Source organism: Delphinapterus leucas, chromosome 8 (assembly GCF_059928025.1).
Source record: "Delphinapterus leucas isolate spDelLeu-1000000601 "Yukka" chromosome 8, BTC_Dleu_Yukka2, whole genome shotgun sequence".
NCBI classification, from domain to species: domain Eukaryota; kingdom Metazoa; phylum Chordata; class Mammalia; order Artiodactyla; family Monodontidae; genus Delphinapterus; species Delphinapterus leucas.
This window is the reverse complement of record NC_143136.1, coordinates 50,662,451-50,686,084: the sequence shown is the minus strand read 5'-3', so window position 1 is coordinate 50,686,084 and position 23,634 is coordinate 50,662,451. Positions and strand designations below refer to the sequence as shown.

Here is a 23,634-nt window from a genome sequence, read left to right as displayed (position 1 = left end):
AAATTTTGCAATGTCTTGTTTTGTCAATAATTTAAACATTAACATAATTTTCATTTGTTAAATACACTTTAAACTTACCCCAGCTGTGGTTTGTAAGACGGTCCACCTCTGTCCTATAAGGAAATATGCAGGGCTGACGTGTGAAGTAACTAACAACTAGGGCGGCTCAGACACTGACCAGTAAGAGCGACTGCAGCCAATCTCATTCTGCAACAAGTGAGCATCAGCCCTAAGTACCCGGGGAGCAGGGGGACTAGTGTTTATTGAATACCTACTATGTGTGAGGCACATAAACCACACCATGCTTTGCCAGAGGTATTGGTTACAAAGATGAAGAAACTGGGCTTCCCTGGTGGCGCAGTGGTTGAGAGTCCGCCTGCCGATGCATAGGACACGGGTTCGTGCCCTGGTCTGGGAAGATCCCACATGCCACGGAGCGGTTGGGCCTGTGAGCCATGGCCGCTGAGCCTGCACATCCGGAGCCTGTGCTCCGCAACGGGAGAGGCCACAACAGTGAGAGGCCCGCGTACTGCAAAAAAAAAGATGGAAAGATGAAGAAACTGAGGCTCAGAGAAATGAAGTCATTTCCCAAGGCTCTCACAGCTGGCTAAGGGCCTGTCAGAAGTGGGACTTGAATCCATGCTCTTTTCACAATTACAACAATCATACTTCTTCCTGGGCAGAAAGGAGCTGGGAAATGGGAGAAACAGGACTCTCTGTGATTCTGGGTCTCTGAACACGGCTACACTGGCGGTCAGCCTCTGGCTCTGCTACCCAGGAATAGAATGCAAAGCTTTGGCCTCCTTCCTGCTTCATGGCCTCTACCCAAGCTATTCTGCAGACCTAGTAATTCCTCTTTAGGAAGATCTCACGTTTCCAGTCTCCAAGCAATCCAACAAAAGCTTCCCACCTGTTAGCTACATCAGCATTAGGGCAGTGACTCTCAAATTGTAATGTGCAGCAGAGTCCCCTGCAGGGCTTCTGAAAACAAAGATTACTGGGCCTCATCCAGAGTTTCTAATGTAGTGGGTCTGGGGTAGGGCATGAGAATTTGCATTTCTAATGAGTTCCCAAGTGACGCTGATACTGCTCTCCAGGGACATTTGGAGTATCACCGTTTTGAACTAGATATTAAGCTCTGATTTACCTTTAGTAAACTCTTTACATGCTATAAAGATTTCATGATTTTATCTCCTGGTTATCTTCTCTTACTTGAAACAAAATTTCAGTAGAGCAGCCTAACAGCTAAAAGGGGTAGGAAAGAAGAGAGGACTAGTTGCCTCTGTTAGTTATTCAAATGTCATCCTCAGAGCCCCAGTGAGGCCTGACAATAAAATCAGCTGGCTCTCTGACCCTAATGTACTTTTCTAAAGGAAAACAGCACCACTCCACCCCCATTGTAACAAAAGAACAATAGATCCAGCTTCAAAGAAGTTCCAGAAAGAACCATAGTATCTTAGTAAAGACATGAACCTCAGCAATATAGCCCACCCACCTGTTCCCCCTCCCTCACCTCTCAGCCTTCCATATCTTAATTTGAAGAGAAAACTCGAGTTAAAATCGCTTATGTAGGGCTTCCCTGGTGGCGCAGTGGTTGAGAGTCTGCCTGCCGATGCAGGGGACAGGGGTTCGTGCCCCGGTCCGGGAAGATCCCACATGCCGCGGAGCGGCTGGGCCCGTGAGCCATGGCCGCTGAGCCTGCGCGTCCGGAGCCTGTGCTCCGCAACGGGAGAGGCCACAACAGTGAGAGGCCCGCGTACCGCAAAAAAAAAAAAAAAAAAAAAAAATCACTTATGTAAGGTCATGAAGTCAGTTAATGGTAGTTAAAGGTTCCCGGTTCAATATTCTTCCTATTTACACCATCCTTCTCTGTTGAAGGTGTATGTTTTTCATCCATTTGGAAACACCAATGTCTATATAAAGTTTATATGATAATTAAACATAATGGTATTCAGTTTACACAATCCCTTAAAATCTTGCAAACCTTCCAAACAGCTTAAAAGGATTTGGGAATCCAGAAGAGAAGGTATGGGACACATCCAAGGAAACCTCACCCTGTGGCACTTCCTGTGTCTAATGTCAATTGAAGCCTAGATGATCCTGGATTTCTTTCTAATCTCCCTTTGACAAGATTTAACTGCAGATGATTTCTAGAATACCCTTTCTATCATCTCACCCTAGAATAGACCTCCATGTTTTGCGGCATCTTTCATCTTATCATATGTGGGGAAGTCTTAATTTACTCCTCAGTTCCCCCTCTTATGGTGGCAGAGGAGAAGTCAAGTAACACACAGGTCATCCCAACCTGAGTTATGATGTAAACAACTGAGCAACTGACGGTGACCATCAAGGCCACATTAGAAAATGGCATTAAAATGATCCCCACAAGATTAGAAATCCTGCAAAAAAAAATCAATAAGAAGCAATAACCCAGGAATTCCCTGGCAGTCCAGTGGTTAGGACTCCTTGCTTTCACTGCCAAGGGCGTGGGTTCATTTCATGGTCAGATAACCCAGCTAGTCTTCTGTCATCTGTGATTTGTTAAATGTGAGTTACACATATCGTATTTAACCTGGAAGACGATTCGGTCTCTTCCATGGTTATATAAATAATGAGAACATGTATCTGCCAACTTGGCAACTATATCAATTACTAAAGCCAATGAATTTTTAAAATTTTTTTTCAGTTTTGAAGAGTAATAATACTCATCAGAATATCAGAAGTAGGTATTGAAAGATTTCTACATTCAAAGTGAGAGACTTCAGGGACCTCCCTGGCGGTCCTGTGGTTAAGATTCTGTGCTCCCAGTGCAGGGGACATGGGCTCAGTCCCTGGTTGGGGAACTAGGATCCTGCATGCCACACAGCACAGCCAAATAAATGAATAAATAAATACTTATCTGCTTTATCCCACAGCATACATACAACGCTCTTAGAATAAAAATAACAGCACAACCAGCAATATGATTACTGTAAACACTTAAAAAAAAAAGTGAGAGACTTCAAAATAAATTACCCAGTGTAAAGATCCTAAATCTTAACACGGATCCTCCTGGTGTTAACAGGACCTTTCCTGGGACTAGGCTTATTACCCTTATATCACTAATCAACTAATTTGCCCCGTGTGAGAATCCTGACCTGTTGAACTTCTTGCTAATCCAAGACCATTAATTACCCTGTGCCATTTTCCTCCATGATCCTTTCTAATTGAGGCCCTTGACCCTCAGGTTGGCCCTCAGCTATCTTACTCTTCCCATCACCTGTTAATAACTCCACCTTTAAAAAAAAAAAAAAATAACTCCACCTTTGACTAATACTCTTTCAGTCTTTCTCTCCATTCTTCCATCATAAATAACTGGATCATTATAGTGCAGCTCAGGCCAGAATCGTGGGAACCACCCAATGCTAACAACTTTAGTAACTCAGTAGTTGACTTAGTAGTTAGAGAATTTTCTAATTGAAGCCCTCAAAAGGTAAATGCAGATATTTTGCCTCTTTCTTGAGATATATTTAATCATATTTCACAGAAACAAGGTATTATTTCTTAGAATGTAGCAACATGAGGAGGCAAATGCCGATGTTGTTTTCCTTTTCCTGGGTTTTTGTTGTTGTTATTATCTGTCTGAAATCTGTCCCTTAGAAATCCATTTTTCCTTATTCCAACTTTGGCTCCTTTTTTCATACGTTTACTCACTAAGTTGGAAGCAGAAAGAGTTGGAATCCAGTCAGCACCAAAAAGTTATGTTTTGAATTTTGTGGACTATATATAATAATAATAAATATTTATATAGCATTTACTATGATTCACTATGTGCCAGGCACCATAAAAACATCTAATTCATTCAGTCATCACAACGACTTCATAACATGGTAACATTATTCTCACTTAGGAATGAGGAAGCTGAGCCACAGAGTAAATAAATAATTTCCCAAGACCCCACAACTTAATAAGAGGTCACATCAGGATTCAAATCCAGACAATCCAGCTGTAAGACCCGTGCTCTTCCTCTTGACCCTGCATTGCCTCCACATGAAAACTTACACTGTGCCTAATGGCACAGTGCTCATTAGGACAGTGAGGTGTGCTTTAATATAAGTACCTTACCTACTAAGTATCATGCCAATCCCCCAGATTTCTTTTATAACATCTGTAATGAGATATAATTTGCATAAATTATATAAACTTCATTCTTCTAAAGTATACAATCCAGTGGGTCTTAGATTATTCAGAGTTGGGCAACCACCATTACAACAGATTTTAGAACATTTTCATCATCCCCAAAAAGAAACCCATTCCAATTAGCAGTCACTCTCCATTTCCCCCAAGCCTTCTAGCCCTAGACAACCACTAATCTATCTTCTGTCTCTATAGTTTGCCTATTCTGGACTTACATATACCTTTTCATATAAATGCAATCATACAATATATGGTCATTGTGACTGGCTTTTTTCACCTTTCAAAATGTTTTTGGGTTCATCTATGTTGTAGTATATGTCAGTACTTCACTTTTTGTTGCTGAATAATATTCCGTTTTATGGATATACCACATTTGCTTATCCATTTACCAGTTGATGAACATTTCAGAAGTTTCCACTCTTTGGCTATTATAAATAATGCTGCTATGATGTTTCTGTACAAGTTTTTATGTGAACATATGTTTTCATTTCTCTTGGCTACATACCTAGGAGTGCACTTGCTGGATCACATGGTAACTCTACGTTTAACCTTTGGGGAACTGCCAAACTGTGTTCAAAGTGGCTACACCATCTTGTATTCTTACCAGCAACATATAAGCGTTTCCAGTTTCTCTACATCCTTCCCAACACTTAATATCATATATCTTTTTTATTACAGCCATCCTAGTGGCTGTGAAGTGGCATCTCATTGTGGTTTTGATGTGTATTTTCTTAATGACCAATGATGTTGAGCATATCTTCAAGTGCTTATTGGCTGTGTATTTGTATATCTTCTGTGGAGAAATCTCTCTTTGGATCCTTTGCACTTTTTAATTGGGTTGTTTGTCATTGTTGGTTTGGTTTGTTTGCTTTGTTTTATGTTGTTTTGATTTGTAAGAGTTTTTAATACAGTCTAGGTACAAGTTCCTTATCAGATATATAATTTGCAAATACCTTTTCTCCTTCTATGGTTTGTCTTCTTATTTTCTTAATTGTGTTCTTTGAAGCAGAAAAGTTTGTAATGTTGAAGTTCAATATTTCTTTTGCCTTTTGTGCTTTGAGCATCAAATCTAAGAAGGATTGGAGTAACCCAAGGTCACAAAGATTTACTCCTGTTTTCTTCTAAGAACTTTTAGCTCTTGTATTTTGGTCTATGGTCTATTTTGAGTTAGTTTTTATGCATGGTGTAAGGAAGAGGTCCAACTTCATTCTTTTGCATGTGGCTGTCTAGTTGTCTCAGCACTATTTATTGAAAAGATTATTCTTGCCCCATTTAATTGTCTTGGCATTCTTGTCAAATATCAGTTAAACATAAATGTAAAGGTTTATTCTGGACTCTCAATTCTATTCCATTGATTCCCTTGATATCTTGATTCATTCTGATGATAATTAGTGAAGATCTTAACGCCAAGATTGGTTTTGTCTTAGGAAATTTGTCTTGTAAAACCTGTCTCCTTTGAGGAATCTCTCAGAAATGATAAAGAAAGACAGGAAGATTATAATTTCCAACTCCTACTCTGAATGTATGACTGATCGATACAATATTATTAAACGAACACAAGAGTAAATAATTTATTTTTATTCAAACAGAGAGTCACAAAAATTATAATCATCCTCATCAGTTCACTCAGTCCCATGTAATTAATTTTTTTTTCATCTTGATCTTTTGTTAGCACTTTTATGAATTCATCAGTTTTCCATTAGAGTTCTGAAAATACTTATTCGTTCAGTTCAGCAGTATAGTTAGTTATCAGAAACCTGTACTTGTCGGTCTTTTCCATGAATTCCTTGAAGATGAAACCCTCTTATAGGAACATTTTTGCAAAAGCATCAGAGTACACCCAGAACTGTCTGTAAATGACAAAAGACTTAAAAATGACCACGGTTAAAGATTTGATGAAAGTTCATAATAATGCAATTGACAAGGAAATTTAGTTATTTCTAAGATATACATTTTAAAGTAATAACTAGACTTATAATTCTAGAATTATAATAGAATAATAGCTAGAATTATAACATTATATCAGAACATATAAGATTTTTAGAAATTTCATGTAATGTCTGAAACATTTATGTTAACATATTTCCATACAAATAACCCAAAGAAAGTTTGGTGTTAGTTGTTTTTTTTTTTGCTTGTTTGTTTTTTTATACTGCAGGTTCTTATTAGTCATCAATTTTATACACATCAGTGTATACATGTCAATCCCAATCGCCCAATTCAGCACACCACCATCCCCACCCCACCACAGTTTTTCCCCCTTGGCGTCCATACGTTTGTTCTCTACATCTGTGTCTCAACTTCTGCCCTGCAAACTGATTCATCTGTACCATTTTTCTAGGTTCCACATACATGCATTAAATACGATATTTGTATTTCTCTTTCTGACTTACTTCACTCTGTATGACAGTCTCTAGATCCATCCATGTCTCAACAAATGACCCAATTTCGTTCCTTTTTATGGCTGAGTAATATTCCATTGTATATATGTACCATGTCTTCTTTATCCATTCGTCTGTCGATGGGCATTTAGGTTGCTTCCATGACCTGGCTATTGTACATAGTGCTGCAATGAACATTGGGGTGCATGTGTCTTTTTGAATTATGGTTTTCTCTGGGTATATGTCCAGCAGTGGGATTGCTGGGCTGTATGATAGTTCTATTTTTCATTTTTTAAGGAACCTCCATACTGTTCTCCATAGTGGCTGTATCAATTTACATTCCCACCAACAGTGCAAGAGGGTTCCCTTTTCTCCACACCCTCTCCAGCATTCGTTGATTCTAGATTTTCCGATGATGCCCATTCTATCTGGAATGAGGTGATACCTCATTGTAGTTTTGATTTGCATTTCTCTAATAATTAGTGATGTTGAGCAGCTTTTCATATGCCTCTTGGCCATCTGTATGTCTTCTTTGGAGAAATGTCTATTTAGGTCTTCTGCCCATTTTTGGATTGGGTTGTTTGTTTCTTTAATATTGAGCTGCATGAGCTGTTTATATATTTTGGAGATTAATCCTTTGTCCATTGATTCGTTTGAAAATATTTTCTCGCATTCTGAGGGTTGTCTATTCATCTTGCTTATGGTTTCCTTTGCTGTGCAAAAGCTTTGAAGTTTCAGTAGGTCCCATTTGTTTATTTTTGTTTTTATTTCCTTTACTCTAGGAGGTGGATCAAAAAAGATCTTGCTGTGATTTATGTCAAAGAGTGTTCTCCCTATGTTTTCCTTTAAGAGTTTGATAGTGTCTGGTCTTACATTTAGGTCTCAAATCCATTTTGAGTTTATTTTTGTGTATGGTGTCAGGGAGTGTTCTGATTTCATTTTATTACATGTAGCTGTCCAGTTTTCCCAGCACTACTTATTGAAGAGACTGTCTTTTCTCCATTGTATATCTTTGCCTCCTTTGTCATAGATTAGTTGACCATAGGTGTGTGGGTTTACCTCTGGGCTTTCTACCTTGTTCCATTGATCTATGTTTCTGTTTTTGTGCCAGTACCATATTGTCTTGATTACTGTAGCTTTGTAGTATAGTCTGAAGTCAGGGAGTCTGATTCCGCCAGCTCCATTTTTTTCCCTCAAGACTCCTCTGGCTATTCGGGGTCTTTTGTGTCTCCATACAAATTTTAAGATGATTTGTTCTAGTTCCATAAAAAATGCCATTGGTAATTTGATAGGGATTGTATTGAATCTGTAGATTGCTTTGGGTAGTATAGTCATTTTCACAGTATTGATTCTTTCAATCCAAGAGCATGGTATATCTCTCCATCTGTTGGTATAATCTTTTTTATTTTATTTTTTTGTTGTTGTTGGTATAATCTTTAATTTCTTTCATCAGTGTCTTATACTTTTCTGCATACAGGTCTTTTGTCTCCCTAGGTAGGTTTATTCCTAGGTATTTTATTCCTTTTGTTGCAATGGTAAATGGGAGTGTTTTCATAATATCTCTTTCAGATTTTTCATCATTAGTATATAGGAATGCAAGAGATTTCTGTGCATTAATTTTGTATCCTGCAACTTTACCCAAGTCATTGACTAGCTCTAGTAGTTTTCTGGTGGCATTTTTAGGATTCTCTATGTATAGTATCATGTCATCTGCAGTGACAGTGTTACTTCTTCTTTTCCAATTTGTATTCCTTTTATTTCTTTTTCTTCTCTGATTGCTGTGGCTAGGACTTCCAAAACTATGTTGAATAACAGTGGTGAGAGTGGACATCCTTGTCTCATTCCTGATTGTAGAGGAAATGCTTTCAGTTTTTCACCACTGAGAATGATGTTTGCTGTGGGTTTGTCACATATGGCCTTGCTTATGTTGAGGTAGGTTCCCTCTATGCCTACTTTCTGAAGAGTTTTTATTATAAATGGGTGTTGAATTTTGTCAAAAGCTTTTTCTGCGTCTATTGAGATGATCATATGGTTTTTATACTTCAATTTGTTAATATGGTGTATCACATTGATTGATTTGCGTATATTGAAGAATCCTTGCATCTCTGGGATAAATACCACTTGATCATGGTGTATGATCCATTTAATGTGTTGTTGGATTCTGTTTGCTAGTATTTTGTTGAGGATTTTTGCATCTATATTCATCAGTGATATTGGTCTGTAATTTTCTTTTTTTGTAGTATCTTTCTCTGGTTTTGGTATCAGGGTCATGGTGGCCTCATAGAATGAGTTTGGGAGTGTTCCTTCTACTGCAATTTCTTGGAAGAGTTTGAGAAGGATGAGTGTTAGCTCTTCTCTAAATGTTTGATTGAATTCACCTGTGAAGCCATCTGGTGCTGGGCTTTTGTTTGTTGGAAGATTTTTAATCACAGTTTCAATTTCATTACTTGTGATTGATCTGTTCATATTTTCTGTTTCTTCCTGGTTCACTCTTGGAAGGTTATACCTTTCTAAGAATTTGTCCATTTCTTCCAGGTTGTCCATTTTATTGGCATAGAGTTGGTTGCAATAGTCTCTTAGGATGCATTGTATTTCTGCGGTGTCTGTTGTAACTTTTTTTCATTTCTAATTTTATTGATTTGAGTCCTCTCCCTCTTTTTCTTGATGAGTCTGGCTAATGGTTTATCAATTTTGTTTGTCTTCTCAAAGAACCAGCTTTTAGTTTTATTGATCTTTGCTATTGTTTTCTTTGTTTCTATTTCATTTATTTCTGCTCTGATCTTTATGATATCTTCCCTTCTGCTCACTTTGGGTTTTGTTTGTTCTTCTTTCTTTAGGTGTAAGGTTAGATTGTTTATTTGTGATTTTTCTTGTTTCTTGAGGGAGGCTTGTATAGCTATAAACTTCCCTCTTAGAACTGCTTCTGCTGTGTCCCATAGTGGATTGTCTTGTTTTTATTGTCATTTGTCTCTATGTATTTTTTGATTTCCTCTTTGATTTCTTCAGTGATCTCTTGGTTATTTAGTAACGTATTGTTTAGCTCCCATGTGTTTGTGTTTTCTATGTTTTTTTCCCTGTAATTCATTTCTAATCTCATAGCGTTGTGGTCAGAAAAGATGCTTGATATGATTTCAATTTTCTTAAATATACTGAGGCTTGATTTGTGACCCAAGATATGATCTATCCTGGAGAATGTTCCATGCGCAGTTGAGAAGAAAGTGTAATCTGCTGTTTTTGGATGGAATGTCCTATAAATATCAATTAAATCTATCTGGTCTATTGTGTCATTTAAAGCTTCTGTTTCTTTATTTATTTTCATTTTGGATGATCTGTCCATTGGTGTAAGTGAAGTGTTAAAGTCCTCCAGTATTATTGTGTTACTGTTGATTTCCTGTTTTAGAGCTGTTAGCCGTTGCCTTATGTATTGAGGTGCTCCTATGTTGGGTGCATATATATTTATAATTGTTATATCTTCTTCTTGGATTGATCCCTTGATCATTATGTAGTGTCCTTCCTTGTCTCTTGTAACATTCTTTATTTTAAAGTCTATTTTATCTGATATGAGTATAGCTACTCCAGCTTTCTTTTGATTTCCATTTGCATGGAATACCTTTTTCCATACCCTCACTTTCAGTCTGTATGTGTCCCTAGGTCTGAACTGGGTCTATTGTAGACAGCATATATATGGGTCTTGTTTTTGTATCCATTCATCAAGCCTGTGTCTTTTGGTTGGAGCATTTGATCCATTCACGTTTAAGGTAATTATAGATATGTATGTTCCTATGACCATTTTCTTAATTGTTTTGGGTTTGTTTTTGTAAGTTCTTTTCTTCTCTTGTGTTTCTCAGTTAGAGAAGTTCCTTTAGCATTTATTGTAGAGCTGGTTTGGTGGTGCTGAATTCTCTTAGTTTTTGCTTGTCTGTAAAGCTTTTGATTTCTCCATCAAATCTGAATGAGATCCTTGCCAGGTAGAGTAATCTTGGTTGTAGGTTCTTCCCTTTCATCACTTTAAGTATATCATGCCACTCCCTTCTGGCTTGTAGCGTTTCTGCTGAGAAATCAGCTGTTAACCTTATGGGAGTTCCCTTTTATGTTATTTGTTGTTTTCCCCTTGCTGCTTTCAATAATTTTTCTTTGTCTTTAATTTTTGCCAGTTGGATTACTATGTGTTTCGGCGTGTTTCTTCTTGGGTTTATCCTGTATGGGACTTGCTGCACTTCCTGGACTTGGGTGGCTATTTCCTTTCCCATGTTAGGGAAGTTTTCGACTATAATCTCTTCAAATATTTTCTCTGGTTCTTTCTATCTCTCTTCTCCTTCTGGGACCCCTATAATGCGAATGTTGTTGCATTTAATGTTGTCCCAGAGGTCTCTTAGGCTGTCCTCATTTCTTTCCATTCTTTTTCCTTTAGTCTGTTCCACAGCAGTGAATTCCACCATTCTGTCTTCAGGTCACTTATCCGTTCTTCTGCCTCAGTTATTCTGCTATTGATTCCTTCTAGTGTAGTTTTCATTTCAGTTATTGTATTGTTCATCTCAGTTTTTTGTTGTTTAATTCTTCTAGGTCTTTGTTTCACTACCATTATTGTGAATTCTTTTTCTGGAAGGTTGCCTATCTCTACTTCATTTAGTTGTTTTTCTGCGGTTTTATCTTGTTCCTTCATCTGGTATATAGCCCTCTGCCTTTTCATCTTGTCTATCTTTCTGTGAATGTGGTTTTTGTTTCACAGGCTGCAGGATTGTAATTCTTCTTGCTTCTGCTGTCTGCCCTCTGCTGGATGAGGCTATCTAAGAGGCTTGAAGGGAGGGACTGGTGGTGGGTATAGCTGACTGTTGCTCTGGTGGGCAGAGCTCAGTTAAACTTTAATCCACTTGACTGTTGATGGGTGGGGTGGGTTCCCTCCCTGTTGGTTGTCTGGCCTGAGGCAACCCAACAGTGTAGCCTACCTGGGCTCTTTGGTGGGGCTAATGACAGACTCTGTGAGGGCTCACGCCAAGGAGTACTTCCCAGAACTTCTGCTGCCAGTGTCCTTGTCCCCAAGGTGAAACAGAGCCACGCCCCTGCCTCTGCAGGAGACCCTCCAACACTAGCAGGTAGGTCTGATTCAGTCTCCCCTGGGGTCACTGATCCTTCCCTTGGGTCCCGACACGCACACTACTTTGTGTGTGCCCTCCAAGAGTGGAGTCTCTGTTTCTCCCAGTCCTGTGAAGTCCTGCAATGAAATCCTAGTACCTTCAAAGTCTGATTCTCTAGGAATTCCTCCTCCTGTTGCCGGACCCCCTGACTTGGGGCTCAGAACCTTCACTCCAGTGGGTGGATTTCTGTGGTATAAGTGTTCTCCAGTCTGTGAGTCACCCACCCACCAGTTATGGGATTTGATTTTACTGTGATTGCGCCCCTCCTACCGTCTCATTGTGGCTTCTCCTTTGTCTTTGGATGTGGGGTATCTTTTTGGTGAGTTCCAGTGTCTTCCTGTCGATGATTGTCCAGCAGCTAGTTGTGATTCTGGTGTTCTCGCAAGAGGGAGTGAGAGCATGTCCTTCTACTCTGCCATCTTGGTTCCTCCTCAAGAGTAAATAATTTCTTGAACCCAAAGGAAAAACATCTGGTCAAACCTGTTAATTACAATGACATTATGATACATGACAGTCTCTGGAATAATTCTAGTGGAGAATTTTGTCTTGTATCTCCAAATAAAACCTTGTATTTATTTATTTTTTTCATAAGAAATAAATTCCAAGACTATTCAGAAATGATTATAATTTATAAAAAATAATATTTGTTTTGATTCTGTTTATTACCTGCCAGTCTGATCATTATTAAAGGATTATTATTAAAGTATATTATTAAAAGGAAAAAGAAATGAGTCTCTCCAATTCCTTGATTGACCTAATGTGGTTCAAAATTTGATAGGACTTTGCACATAGATCACCTGGGAAGACCACGCCTTCCCCCCTAGTTACACGTCATGTCAAAGGTAACACATTGCATGGGAAGGAGTCCCAGAGAGAGAATTAGGGAATGATGTTATATAGAGTGACATCACTGAATTATTCCATCCGAAGTGGAAAGAGAGACAGGAACAGAAAATCAGCCATTCTTTCCCTTTGCCGATAAAGATAAAAACCTGACAAAGTTATGAAAACAACACCCATGAAGATCATATCAGGCCATTCAGATACTTTTAAGCATAGACTTTTTATAAATCCTTCATCTCCTCTCTTGATAGACATTCAGATTTTGACTTCTTACTAGTAATTGCCAAACAAAAACAATTTGAATTCTTTAAATATTTTGCAAGAGTGAGAAATAGCATCCCTTTTCTTAGATTTCCTTTCTTCCCAATTTTGAAACAAAAACCATTTAAATTTGTAAGACTGGAATGAAAAGAAGGAAGTCTTTAAGAGGACCTTTCAGTAGAGTGCCCATTGGAGTCCATTTATACTGTTTTATAAACAAATATTAATGTTTTTGATTATGATGATAGTGATGGTGATTAATACAATGACAACATAGCTATCAAGGTCTAGAATATTGTGCCTAATAGGACCAAAGTGAAAAGGATACAGAGGAAACAGTGAAACTTCTCTTTGGCGGAGTTGAGGTGGTGGAATATAATCTCTGAAGAGAGTTTAAAAGAATATTGTTATCCTGGAAAAGATCATTCATCCATTCATTCACTGAACACATACTGCTACCTTCTAGGTGCCAGTTTTAAGTTGTGGAGATGACACAACAAACAAAGTCTGAGCCATTTTAAAACTTACATTGTTATAAGTTTTCTCTACAAAATGGAAAGAACTGTATAATGGTTGGTCCTATATCTTAACTGAGAAAAGGCTAAGTTACAACATTATGTTACAGCAAAGAAGATTTACACTAGATCTGAAGGATGTTCTCCATTGAGGTTGATAAATTCCTGAAATTGGTCCCTTAAAAACTAAATTAGTGTAGAAAGAGAGAACATCTTTTTCTTCCAAGGGTTTAGATGATACCATGCTACAAGCACGGTCACAAACATCACTGTTTTCTTCAGATAGGCCCCAAACTTAAAGTGGAAGGAGGAGGCCCTGGGAGGTGAGGCTTTGAAAGAATTGGCAGGTGGAAAATGGTTAAGTTGGCATTTTTGATAGTACCTCTAAACTGCTCTTGAAAAACTGCTTACATTTCCCTAACATATTTTCAGCTCAGTATATATTTATTTAGTCACTTATCATATAATAAGAGCCTAAGTGTGTACATCTGAAATGATTCTTTTTCATGCAGGTGACATGTTTCATTTCACCAAATTATAGGTCCATATTTTCCTTTTATTTTTGCTTCTTCCCCACATCACCCACGGACATGCTTTTTGCAGAAGATTGCATTTCCTTTTCTAGGTATAAAAAAATTTTAACTAGAAGTATCTGTAAGACCACAATAGCCAGGGTGGTGCAGCCCTCAAGGGACCCTGTCACACTGCACCACATCAGCCACTCAGTGGGTGCTGCCTAGTGTTAAAAATATCATTTATGGTGAATGTTAGTTGGGGAACTTTGCAGTGCTTTACATCTGCTATGCATTTTGTTTCAGAGCTCACTTTTCTCTGAAGAATGTGGTCAAGCCAACAACACGCTAAGATTTTCCCTAAAGTATTTAAGAACAACCAAATAGAAAACCATAAAGTTGTAACACTTGATTCATAGTAAGATTTGACTAAGGCAATCAAGAAACTACCTTACTAGAAAAGAGTTCAATCACATTTAGAAAAGAAAAAAGTATCCAAATAGACAGCCAGTCCATTGTTTCTATCTAGCTATTGCTGCCTCCAGGGAAACACAAATTTGTAGATTCTCCTATGAATGAACTTATTCTATATTTTAACAAATGTAAGGTAGTCACACATTCCATGTTTTCAACCTCAGTAAAAATTTACATTTTCTTTCCTGACTATAGAGAATTAATATTTGCATCATTTCATATATAGATCTCAAAATATACAAAGTATATGTTTCCATTGTTGCATTTCTAAATAGGTATAAATAGTATATATCCCTAAGGCCATGATATATGATTGAAATAAATTATTAGGACAAAAAAATGTTTGATGGCTGCCCAGGAAGTCCCCCTCCCCCACCCCAGGCAGGGAAGGAGAACAAAGGAGAGAACAAAGGAAACGAAAAGAGGTGCAGCAAAAACAGGTTGGAAGGATGCTAGGGTTGAACTTAATGCTAGTGGGGAAACAAGAAGATAATTCCACAGGGAGGAGGAGATGTCCACTCCTCCCCAGGACTAAATACATGGGAGGAACCTGACTGGAAGAGCCACTTTTCTGGCCTGTGAAGTTGAGCGCAGAAAGCTGCTGGGCTTTTCCCTCTCCTTTGGAGATCTCTTGGAGATCTTCAAGCCCTCTTTGGTACCCACTGTGGTCACTTCTAGAGGTAGTGCAGCCACTGCAAGGAAGGCCTACGATGGCCCAGCACTCCTATGACTGGGTACTTAATTCTCACTCCTGGGGTCAAAAGTTAGCAAGTCCTGTTAGCCATATATCTAAAGCCACTTTCTCCAATCAACTTTGTTAGTAATCATATCCATCAGTTGGTCTGCTATAACTTTTCTTCTAACTGGAATTCTAATTTGGATTGGTAAGAAAGGTCTTTGTTTACTAAACCCTTCAAGGTTTACCAGGAGTCTAATTTCATCCCATTGGCCTCGGGGATGACTATGTCCCTGGGGTCTAGTTCCCTTATAATAGGGATAGTAATGAGACCTCTGTGCAGTGCCTCAGCACTACATCACCACAAAGGATACAATTTCAAAAAGACGATTTGATGCCAAAGTACTACTCTTATTAATAATATTGTTTATTTTTATAAAAACAATTACAAAGAACAAATAGGTCGCAGATGATAAGTATAAAGTAATATTTACCAGGACTTCAACTCTCACCATTTTAATTTTTCTCATGTGTGCCACGACCCCCAACCAATTTTCCTCTCATATTGCCTGTTCTTTGCCTATCTATAAACAAAAATGCCCTGGAGATTAAGTGCTACAGAAATATAAGATGGAACAGATGTTGTGCTGAATAACCCTTTCCCTGCCCCTTTGAGAATACCCAGGACTAAAGGTGCTTTTGACATACTGTATGTTTTTATAAGGCCAAAACTCTGTTACATCTTTTTACGATAAGAGTAGTGTTCGGGAATCTGATCTGTACTGTGGCTAAAGCCATAAAATATTATAAGATTCTGGGGTAAGATCCATGAAAACTGCTGAGCTTCTGTGTAAATCTGCTTGTAATTCAACATATAACCCACCAAGTTTATCATTTACTGTCACCAAGACTCCCCTGCTCCTTTTATTTGCAACTCCCCACTGATAAAAGTAATGAATTCCAAGCATATTCACATGGGTCTGTGAACTAAGACTCAACTCAAGACATAATGGTTACAAAATATTTATGCCTGAGAGGTAACAGTTCCTATACAGTTTCACTATTAATTAGTTTATAAAAAATGCACATCTGTTGAATCCTTAACTAATCTCCCCCAATTTCTTTTTTTTTTTTTAAAGAATGTCCACCCATAGATACTTATTTACTAGATAACAATAGCATGTAATTCCAAAGGGAGTGGTAAGTAGTGCTAAGATATTCCAAAATCTTTTATCATTTGGAAGGATACTTTGATTGTCTAATTATTAATATTAGACTGTGTTAGGTTAAATGTATCCTTTAAAGCATCTCAGGTAACCACTACAAAAATAGCAATAGGGCATATAACTTTCAAACTAATGAAGGGGAAAACACAAGAGAAGCAGAGATGAAAATGAAACTAAAAACCTCAAAATGGATCCCTGTACCTGAGACCAGACATGGTCTGAAATTGTTTACATTTGCAAACATTCCAGCGGATACATAACTCCTCCACCTTGCAACCTTCAAACCCCACTTTCTCACCAAACCCAAGATTCTTCTCTCTTCTCTCTCTCTCTCCCTCCCCTTCCCTTTCTCTCATTGTACATACACATACTTATATTTGTATACTTAATTCTTATGTTCTCTATTTATTTTTAGTTCAATCTTATGTCTACTTCTTAAGCCCTTAGATTGAATTTACATATTAATAAAGAAATTTGACTAATTAAGAATAAAGAGCCAGGTTGAATATAACTGAATTTTGACTTATCTGGTTGTTTGGTGGTGGTGTTAGGGTTTTTTGAACCTATTTTTCAATGATAAACCAGCTCTCAATTAAATTTATATAGCTTAAATTGTTCCATTATCTCCAAAGTATATGTTAATTGTTTCAATGATAATGATAATTTAGGGGAGAAGGAGGAAGGGGAAAAAAACAGGTCATTGAGACACGCAGAGAAACCATCCGGGGCTGGGAATCAGTTGCACTAGCAGATAGAGGGTAAGAAACTTCCCAGCCAATTTCATCAGCCATTTATCAATACCATCTCTTTTCCCTCTTTCCAGCTCTGATGAGATGGCTCTGATTTGACAAGTGAAGCACCATAAGGTTAGAATTAGATTCAGTGTCTCATTACTGTGGCCTCTAGAAAAGACAAGACAGTATCTACTTGTGAATAATGCCATCAACTATAGCTAAGAGCTGCCCAGAGCCTTGATCTCTGCAGCAAGACAGGAAGTCTTGAAATTGGATTAAACATGAACAAAATACAACTCTTTGGAAAGGCATTCCATTCTATTTTAAATAATAGAATTTTCAATGTGTAATTTATACAGCTCTTCAAACCAGCAACATATTTCAAATCTATTTGATTTAAAGTAAACTAATTAGAAAAACCTTAGACTTTCCATTACAGTTTGATTAATATGCCAATCTAAAATTGAAGCCTCTATAATAACTCATTTACATTAAACATTTTCTAGAAACCCATAAAATGTTACATTGGCTTGAAAATTCTCCTAGACTGCCATTTTGTTTCAAGACGGTGTATTGAACTACAAATGTAACTTACTTTGTGTATTTGATGGTAGATGCATGTTAGGCAGTCTGTTTCAGACAAACAGAAACTGTCAAATGGCCAAGCTTAAACAAAACCTTATTGCTACCATTTAAAGTTTCCTTAGTGTAACGTTTTGAAAATGTTCCAGAAATCTCAATTTAAAAAAAAGAAAAGAATGAGCTTTTGCCAAAGTCAGGGTCGCTGCATTTACCCACTCCTAAATGGACAATATAGGAGTTATGGCCCTAAGTTTTAAGAAAGCAAACAAAAAACATTTTAGATGAACTATGCCAAAAGTTCTGGAGCTCATTTATTCCCTTTTGTCTTTGTTGGGTGGCAAAGACATGAAGTGAACATTGAAATTTATGAAATGGTCACAGTGTTTATCTTTTTTTATTAGAGCAAATACAGCACTTAAAATACATTCTGAAGTTCAACGTGGTCTTTCCAAAAGAAGTCTTTCAGAAGAAAATCTGATGTTGTTAATCATGGAACAAAAATGCTCTGACTAGAAAAGTCTTGAAACCACCTATCCCACCAAATAAATGCCTTATGTATCTTTCCCACTCAGTGGAAAACATCCCTTGTTATTGGAATAAAATTATAAAACTAAATCAGGTTAGCACTAGGTTTTTCTGTAGGCCATTAACTTTCAGGGTGAGCATATGGGCAATCTCAGCCCTGTGAATGACTGCATCAAAAAGAACAGTTTGGGGCTTCCCTGGTGGCGCAGTGGTTGAGAGTCCGCCTGCTGATGCAGGGGACACGGGTTCGTGCCCCGGTCCGGGAAGATCCCACATGCCGCGGAACGGCTGGGCCCGTGAGCCATGGCTGCTGAGCCTGCGCGTCCGGAGCCTGTGCTCCGCAACGGGAGAGGCCACAACAGTGAGAGGCCCGCGTACCGCAAAAAAAAAAAAAAAAAAAAAAATTGTTGCATGAATTAATGAATGAGTGACTGTGAAGAATAGTCTTTACTGATGGTTATAGGAAGGAACAGCAACACTGAGAAGTTATTCATTATGACAACCTCACCTAATATGAAGACTAGCAAGGCACAATTGGTTTGAGTCCTACTTCCATCTCACACTAATATTTTGACCTTGTGTAAGTCAATGAACTTCTCTGACCCTCAGTATCCTGATCTGTAAAATGGGCATAATAGTTCCTTCTCATTCGACATCAAAAGGCAGTTTTAGGGTAAAATAAGATAATGTCTACAAAAAACATCCATGTCTCTGAAGAAACAAGTTGGAAAGGATAAGCAAGGTATACTTTCCCCTGGAGAGCAGAATTAAATGTGTGTGTAAGCAGAGGGAGGAGGAATTTAGCCACTTACTTCATGCCATGATGATAAAAAAGACGGGATAAGTGGTGTTTATGTTGTATTCCCATCATTTTTCAAATAAAATTTTTAATAAAAAAATTGTTTCCACAGTTCTTCAAGCACTCTTAGCAATGCTTCAGAAGTGAGTCTAGGGGAAGCAGCCTCCTAGGTCTGATTTGTTGGCATGGGTGGGGGACAGAGAACATTTCAGATGCTGTGGCCAGGACACAGGAGACCATGTCTCCTTTTTAGTGATAATATAAAAACAGATCTAGAAAACAAGCCCCAAATCTAAACACCTTCAGAAAAGAATATTCCACAGCCTCTCTCAATGATGCCTGAGTCTGCTTCCAAGATTTACATAGTCTGCATATCCTGGAATTATCTGCTCATCTCCAAGGACTCTTTACGTGCCTGTGCCTGTGGTTTCCTTTTTCCAACAGACTCCAGGGACCCAGCCACCATCCCTGACCTGTCTCTTGGTCCCATGCTCAATTTTCCTTACTGCTCCCAGGTATAAGCACTCCAGTTCATTTCACTTAAAATTGTAAAATGAATTTTGACAGGGAATGAGAGGAATGACAAAGACAGCCAACATCAGAAGTTACAAAGTTGGCAACTGCTAAGAGTCGTGCTCCCAGGTTTATGCTTGCCAACTTACTTCTGGAATAGAAGTGGAAGCCCCTAAGATTTTAGCCCTTCATTTTAATTTTTCTGGGGTTGGAGATTACCAAATTGGCTATTTCCCCCATCCATCATTAGAGGAGGCCACCAACTCTCTGTGTAATCTTGAGCAACTGTCTCAACCCTTCTCAGCCTCAGTTCCACCTCTGTCAAGTGGAATGATAACAGTGCTGGACCTCATGAGGTTGCTGTGAGGATTAAATGAGATAATATGTGTAAACAATTAGAACAGTGCCTGGCCTGATCAGTGTTAGCTGTTGTTACTATTATTAGTAGTATTAGTATTATCTGTGAAAGCATCTATCCCCATCCTAAAAATTCCCCACCCCTTTGTCAGGTGGGCACATTACCTATCCAAGCATCTCTCTTTTGCCGGTACCTGCTCTTCCTACATATAACCTGGACATTTCCCCCACCTTCCCCATTCTGAACTCATTACTTGTATTTTCTCATCAAAGGAAATAGCTAATTAATAATTGCTCATCCTTATCTGTGTAAGAGCTTATTATCTCTATAGAAGCTTAGGGAACTAACAACAGGTTTTTTCCATGTAATAACAGTTCCAGTGCTTGTCAATGAGGCGATTTCTGGCTTTGGATGAGTCAGCTCACCCAATGGTACACTTTGTGGCTAAGGAGGCCACCTTCATGATTTCTACAAAGGGTGTGTGGAGGGATTTGCACAACTAAATTGGAAATTCTCACTCTAAGACTTTCTGCTGTTTCTTTCTCCTGGACTGGAAAGGGTAAATGGGTCTGTGATCTGTGTCCCCTCTAGGTGGAGCCCAGGCTGGTCCCAGCTACCCTCCCTGGTTTGGGATTCCTGAAAAGTTAGGTCAGCTCAGCCCTTGCTGTGGACCTTTTAGTCACAAGTTAGCATGCTGGATGAAAATAACTGTTTATTTTAAATATGGGAAACAAAGAGAAAGTGATCTGTCTTTAGGAAAATAATGAGTTTGTTCATTTGACAAATATTTATGAAGTATCTGCTCAATTCTAGGCACTGTTCTAGGTCCTGAGTTTACAGTGATGAACAGATCAGACATAACAGCTGGCTCCGTGGCCCTCGGAATCCAGTGAAGCAATGCCATAATTAGAAAGTGTCTGGCAAAAGGCACAAACTTTCAGTTACAAAATGAGTAAATCATGGGGCTGTAGTGTACCGCATGGTACTATAGTTAATGATACTGTGTTGCATATTTGAAAGCTGATAAAACAAAGTTCTCATCACAAGAAAAAAATCTTGACTATGGTGACAGATGTTAACTAGACATTGTGGTGACCATTTTGTAATATATACAAATATCAAATTATTATGTTGTACACCTGAAGCTAATATAATGTTATATGTCAATTATACCTCAACCAAAAAAAAAAAAGAAAGTAAGCAGATATCTGATCCCCTTCCACTCCCAGACCTACTCTCTCCACAGTGAAAACTGAGTAAATTCATAGCAGGCCCTAGAATCCCACCACAACATACCTCTTTCCCTTCCTTCTTCCTTGTTTTCCTCCTTGTCTCCTTTCCTCCCTTCTTCCCTTCTTTCCATGTTCTCTCCTTGACTTTCCTCCTCATCAGTGCTGTTTTTTACTCTACCTTACTAAACACCACACTAATAACTCGCCACTCATTCTACTTTTTTTCCAGCCAGTTCTAAATGGAACAGACTTTTTCAGCTCTAGTGTAAATAACTGAGCTGATGAGCTCTGCCCAGGTAGGGTGTAGGTGGCAGGGGGTGGGGCTGCCCTTGCATCCTAGAGATGTTGGTCTTCAATAAACACTAAGAGATTACAGTTTATTAAGTTAAAAAATATCATTCATTTTCCTCCTTCCTTTCAAGGAAGGTGAAATACAGCAATATCTCGGGCGACATCAGGAAAAGCAGAATAGGTGTCAAATCCCTGGGTTTTGCAGAAGATAAAGATTGATCTTTGAGTTCTAAGAATTATGTAAATGTCCTCTTTCATATAAAACGTCCTAAGCTGTGTTAGGCCCGAGGTTGGTAGGGTACTTACAAGATTTTTAAAATGCCAAAGGCATCCAAAGCTGTCCAAAAATGGCTCAGCTGGACACAAGGATGAAAAGAGCAGCACCCCCACCCCGCCTCCTCAACACCCCTCTGGCCGCCTGCTGCTGCACATCGCATACAGATACACCCATCCACACAGACTCACACAACCAGACATGTGCACACACACTGCAAACCTTGTAGGCCACTTGTTCCCACACAGGTCTCTTTAGCACCTATACTGCTGGGAGCTGAGCCGCAGTGAGGCATTCACAGAATGCCCTCTGCTGGTGGGCTCAGCTGGGGCAGACTGGTGGTCTCTCTGCATAATCATCTTCACCTCTTCCGCTCCTTCTGTGAGAGAAGGATTCAATTAAAACTCTCCACGCTACCTTAAAAAAAATTGCTGGGGGCTTCCCTGGTGCCACAGTTGTTAAGAATCCGCACGGAACACGGGTTCGAGCCCTGGTCTGGGAAGATCCCAAGTGCCGCGGAGCAACGAAGCCCGTGTGTAACTACAGAGCCTACGCTCTAGAGCCCGCGAGCCACAACTACTGAGCCTGCATGCCACAACTACTGAAGCCCAAGCACCTACAGTCCATGCTCCACAGCAAGAGAAGCCACAGCAATAAGAAACCTGCACACTGCAAAGAAGAGTAGCCCCCGCTCGCCACAACTAGAGAAAGCCCGTGTGCAGCAACAAAGACCCAACGCAGCAAAAAAAAAAAAGAAAAAAAATTGGTGGCTCTTTTTAAAAATACTTTTCTTGAGCTTCTCTGGTGGCGCAGTGGTTAAGAATCCTCCTGCCAGGGCTTCCCTGGTGGCACAGTGGTTGAGAGTCCGCCTGCCGATGCAGGGGACACGGGTTCGTGCCCCGGTCCGGGAGGATCCCACGTGCCGCGGAGCGGCTGGGCCCGTGAGCCACGGCCACTGAGCCTGCGCATCTGGAGCTTGTGCTCCGCAATGGGAGAGGCCACGGCAGTGAGAGGCCAGCGTACGGCAAAAAAAAAAAAAATAAGAATCCTCCTGCCAATGCAGGGGACACGGGTTCGAGCCCTGGTCCGGGAAGATCCCACATGCCATGGAGCAACTAAGCCCATGTGCCACAACTACTGAGCCTGCGCTCTAGAGCATGCAAGCCACAAGTACTGAGTTCGTGTGCCACAACTACTGAAGCCCACACACCACAACAAGAGAAGCCACTGCAATGAGAAGCCCACGCACCACAACGGAGACCCAGTGCAGCCAAAAATAAATAAAAAATAAATTAAAAAACCACTTTTCTTCCTTGGAATTGAATATACTCAATATTGTTCCATCTATTCAATCAGCTATTGCTTTTTAAACAAAAGGTCTCACATATTTATTGCTGAACCAACCTATTAGTGCAGAAGCATAAAGAAAAAAAATTTTCCCAATAAAATAGGTCCAACTGGACCGGTAGTGGCAATTTTTCAGCTTGATAGGGTAAAATGCTAGTGACCTTTTTACAGTATAAATGTGAGTCTCGGATGTGCGATTCCTTATAGACACAGCCTGGTTCCTCGCCAGTGTCTCCTCTTGGAGCTGTACCTGACTGTATTGTGAATTTTCATTTGAAGTCTTTGGGGAATGAAATGACTCTGCTTTTGTTTCTTAACCAGAAATCACCTGATCCTGAAGGTCTTGTAGAAGACATGACAGGGAAAGGAGTCAACCGCACATACCACGATGGTGGAGAAAGGAGTCGATCAGTTATTATTTATTACATCCACTACATGAAAGTCTCTGGGTCAAATCAAAATGTGTCAGACACAATCTTGACATCAAAGACTATACACCCTTGTACAAAGATGAGAAACACTATTGGGTCAATAAATAAACCGGGTAGTTAGTAGGTATAAATTGTTTAAAGAAACGGGGATTAATCTGATCTCAGTATAAGATACATCTGGAACCTACCTTCCTAAATAAATTTATATGCTTAAAATATATAAGCAGTAGGGGAAAATGCTGCCAACATGTTTTATCTTAACAGCTAGCAGCAGAATTCTCCTTAGAAAGGAAACTCTCTCAGTTTAGGAAATGTTTTCATAAATGAATGCCAGAGCTAAAGGTCAGCA

At 39.1% G+C, this 23,634-nt stretch overlaps 1 protein-coding gene across 1 annotated transcript in view; it reads right to left on the bottom strand.

Moving 5' to 3' along the window:
• FRZB (frizzled related protein) overlaps nucleotides 1–23,634 on the bottom strand; it is an 82,744-nt gene that overhangs the window by 44,305 nt on the left and 14,805 nt on the right. Inside the window, exon 1 of the mRNA XM_089916599.1 lies at nucleotides 79–23,634. This exon is cut by the window's right edge and continues 14,805 nt beyond it. The gene's annotated coding sequence lies outside the window, so the exon portion shown is untranslated. The remainder of the gene's footprint in view (nucleotides 1–78) is intronic.